Source organism: Rutidosis leptorrhynchoides, chromosome 5 (genome assembly GCF_046630445.1).
Source record: "Rutidosis leptorrhynchoides isolate AG116_Rl617_1_P2 chromosome 5, CSIRO_AGI_Rlap_v1, whole genome shotgun sequence".
In the NCBI taxonomy this organism is placed as follows: Eukaryota; Viridiplantae; Streptophyta; class Magnoliopsida; order Asterales; family Asteraceae; genus Rutidosis; species Rutidosis leptorrhynchoides.
In genome coordinates this window covers 173422742-173427604 of record NC_092337.1, presented here as the reverse complement: position 1 = coordinate 173427604, position 4863 = coordinate 173422742, and positions in this window count along the sequence as shown.

Here is a 4863-nt window from a genome sequence, read left to right as displayed (position 1 = left end):
TACGAAGATGTCATTTACAAGATAGGATTTTTGGTTGTGAATCCTACTTTCCCATTTTCAGCTATCAATTTTCCGTCTGAGAGCTAGATCTTATAAAGCTTAATAGCTAAAGTTTTTTTGTTATGAGTTTGATTAACTTATTCCTTTAGACCACACGTTATGATAACCATGGCTACGTTATCATGACTGTGACATGTAAAAAAAAAATTTGGTGTTTGTGATAGGAAAAAGAAGATTTGACTGTAACGTGTCAGTATCAAATTTTGAAAGTAAAGTATGAGAGTGTGTCAAATTTGAGTGAATATATTTTGGGTGATGTAATAAAAAAATATGATGAGATGTTTGATAGAAAAATAAATTAATAATGTGTAAATGAAGTGTCAAAATGAGTGTGTCAAATTTGTCAAATTTTGATAGAGCCCAATCACACCTGTAAGTGTCAAAATTAATACCCCATAGTGGACGTAAGTGTCAAAACTAATACCCCAAAGTGTATATTTAAGGGTTAGTTTTATTCCACCTAGGAACCAGGTAGAATTTGGCATCAAAATTTGTGGGAGACGTCCCATAGCAGGTAGTCTTGGACATACGATACGAGTATTTATCGAACGTTATTAAAGTGTAAAATTTAATAAATACTTAAAAAATACTTCATCCTTTCCAAAATATTCCCAAAATAACTGTGTCTTACTATTTTTGTTGTTTGTCTCAAAAGATTGTTCATTAATCATAATAACCATATAAATCCCTTAAAGTTTCAAGTATACGCTCTGTATTATTTGGATGTATGTATTATTATTGGAGAGATACAATTAAATATGACAAGCAGTTAACATTATAAGCAATCATTAATAAATAATTAATTTAATGAAGGACACAATAGACAATTCACTCAAATCTCTTAAACTCAATTAAAAGTCAAGCCAGACTTTTATTATAGGAAGGAAGGAGTAAACAACCACCATCGCAGTCTGCCATATCTCTACCATAACCCTCCTCCACTACCTGCCGATCCTTTCTTCAATTTCAATTCTTTTCCTCATGCTACCTTTTCTGATATTTTTCGTGAGAATGATAATGTTCCTAGGGCATCCTATGTTCCTGATGTGCAATGTGTGTGTGTTGTGCAAATGGTGATAGGACCCAAAACGTATGAATGCGTTGAATATCACATGAATACGGTTGGATAAGCTATGAATAACTAGAGAGCGCTTCATAGAATCGAAATTCTATTCCACGTCTCTCTTGAACTCTTTACATATCGGTGGCTATCAACATTAAACTAGGAAGTCTTGTGATCTATACATAACCCTCCTTTAAAAATCACACTATTAAGGCATAAGAACGCAATTGACTTATTCCGAGGACCTAACATTTTCCCCCATGTGTTGATTGTGTTTCCAAAACTAACTCCCAACGAAAAAAAAATACAAAAAATACGTGGAATAGAATTTTCTATCACTAACAAACTTCCTATGAAAAACATACAAAAATTACATGGAATGAAATTTTCTATCACTAACTAACTACCTCACGAATCATGTATGTGACATCGAAGTAGCTCTCGAACCTTGCTATTCTTTGATCTTCAATGGTCTTTAAAGTAGACTTTGCTTGACTTGAGACGCCCATCTCCCCTATCCCGTCAAAGTACATGGTTTCTAATAGATCACACTATTAAGGTATTATAGCTCCCTCTATGATAATATTGGTGGGATGCAGCTCTTCTAGTGTTTCAACACAAAAGATCGTTAATCGGACCGGAAGAAGATGTTGGAGTATGATACAAATTCAAAGCGAGCGGAAGCATTTTTAAAACTTTACAAAATCATACTCTTCCACGGATCATTGTACAAAACTTTAGTAAACAAAACAAATTAACGAAACTGAACAAGAGAAGATTAGAATACAACCTTTGTAGCCCTTTTGAAGATCGAATTTGAAAACCCAAAGAAGAGTTCCTCTAAACGGTAGACACCCAAAGTTCCAACCTTGCTTCGATCTATACCTTCTACTTAACGGATCTTTTCTTTTCCTTATTTCCACCAAAACCCGAACCCAATTATAAAGTATTTTGGTTACTTGAAAATGAGAAAGAGAATGTAACGACCCGGATTTTTTCGATCATTTTATACCTATGAGATTAATATTTACATAAATTAAACCTTACCAACATGATAAGTAATCCAAACTGTTGAGACTTATGTTTTTGAAAAGAGTTTCACACAACGTTTGACCGTCCAATTTGACCGATGATATCACGAACTATATAACACAAGATAATTATACGATTATGTATATGTACATATATATACATATTTAACATGATTTAAGGATGGTTTAACATTTCATTGTGAACTAACAACAATGAGTTATAAGTATACTTTGAGACCACTAACTTAAGTTTTCAAAACGATAACTATATGTAACGTTCTTTGACATATATACTTACAATCTATAATGTGTTGGTGATCTATGTCACCAATATGATTTAAGTGTAATGGGATTAATTTGTAACCAAAATAATCTTGATAAATATCGAACAAGTTTGGGGAAGTGCGGAGTGCACACTTGTTTGAACTTATCTTGATTATGACGGGGGTTCAGGGGCAGCGCCCCCGATAAGCAGGGTCCAAGGGGTGGCAACCCCTGGCGGGGTCCAAGGGGCAGAGCCCCTGGCTGGGGTCGAGCTGCCAGGTCAGCTTGGAAATTTATTAAAAATTTTGGGCTAACATTGATTTATTAAAAATGTCTTAAAAATGGCTGCCAGGTTAAATGGCTAACATTGATTTATTAAAAATGTCTTAAAATTTTATTTTGGCCCGGTTTGACCCAAAAATAAAAGCCCAGTTTTGAGCCTCTTTTACAGTTATAAACCCGTCCATATTTGAATTCTCGTTCCGATTCCTCAAAATTTCTACAAGTATATCTAGGGTATATGTAACCGTATCATACCCAGCTTCTATACGTATTTACTATTGGTATATACCAACAATAAACTTCAATGATCAGCCACTAGACATGATGTTACATGTGGGAACCAGCCATTTAACCTCATGTGTGACTTTTGTGCAAGAAAACAAACTAAATCTCCTATATATCCATCCCATAATCATGCTATTTTGCACACACACACATACAATTTCATTTCCAATTTTCTTTCAAGTTAATTCACTCCCTAATCTCTCTTCATTTACCTACTCAAGAACGTATCAATATAGTCATCTGATTTCAAGGAGATTACTTCCAATCTTTCAATCCCACTCCACCACTCTTTTGATTCCAAGATTTTTCTTACCTTTTCCGGTAGCTTTGTCCAAGTAACTTGAGGTAGTAACCTTATTCATAACCTTATTCGATTCATATTTATATAGCTATCTTATTTTGTGTTGTAAATTTTAACAACAAGAACATAGTTTGAGTGATTTCAAACTTGTTCGCAAACTAAATAGATCCTTCTAATTTGATTTTTAAAAAACACTTCAAGACCTGTAATATATCATATTATGACAAAAATTGGATTAATCATATCTTGGCTAATTAACATAATATTTAATATATATTTACTTATGATTTGATTTTATATATTTCAGGACCACCCGTAAACAACACGAGAAGATTAATCATAAGACCTCATGATTGTACGCAACACGTCATTTGACAACACGGTACTTTATGTACGCAACACGTCACTTGACAACATGGTACCATGGGTCGAGATTAATTCTGATCAATACGAATACGATGGGGTCTTTATTTATTTTATTTAAGCAACTAATTGTGGACCACTAACATCGGACTGCTAACTACGGACTAAGAAAATATTAAAAGTATTAAAAGTATATATATATATATATATAATATATATATGTAACGATTACTTAAAAAGAAAATATGTTGATATATTATATATATGGTTAGGTTCGTGATATCTATCGGAGACCAAGTCGAGTTAAATACCTTCAAGACAAAAGTGAGTATATAGTCCCACTTTTAAACTCTAAATATTTCGGGATGAGAATACATGCATTTTATGATTTACGTTATGGACACAAGTGATTAAAAATATATATTCTACGTTGAGTTGTACCACTGGCATACTTCCCTGTAACTTGGTAACTATTATTTACATGAGGTATTGTAAACGCGAATCCTGTTGATAGATCTATCGGGCCTGACAACCCCAACCGGACTGGACGACCAGTATTCAACGGTTGCACAGTACTTCGTTTCGGTAACTACAATTGGTACGGTGTAGTAAGATTTCATAATAAAGGGAATATGCGACGTTGATTAAATGTTAAATATGGTTATCAAGTGCTCAACAACTTAGAATATTTTTACTAAAACGTTTATATATGAAATCTTGTGGTCTATATTTATAACGCTGTCGGCATTAAACCTATATCTCACCAACTTTATGTTGACGTTTTAAGCATGTTTATTCTCAGGTGATAACTAAAAGCTTCCGCTGCAACATGTTGAATTTAAGCAAGATCTTGAGTATGCATATTTGTGTCAAAAATAAAACTGCATATCGGAGGATTTGTAATGTAAAATATGTTGGAAGTCGTATTGTTATTATCACATGTAAAGTTTGTAAGTCTAAGATTATCGCTAAACGATAATCATTATTAAGTTGTTTAAACCTTGTATTTGTAATAAAAGCTATGGTTTGTATTGTAAAAACGAATGCAGTGTTTGAAAAATGTCGCATATAGAGGTCAATACCTCGCGATGAAATCATATGTTATTGTAATCGTCCTTATGGTTAAGGTCGGGTTATGACATGTGGTATCAGAGCGTTGGTCTTAGAGAACCAGAAAATTTGCATTAGTGTGTCTTATCGAGTTTGTTAGGATG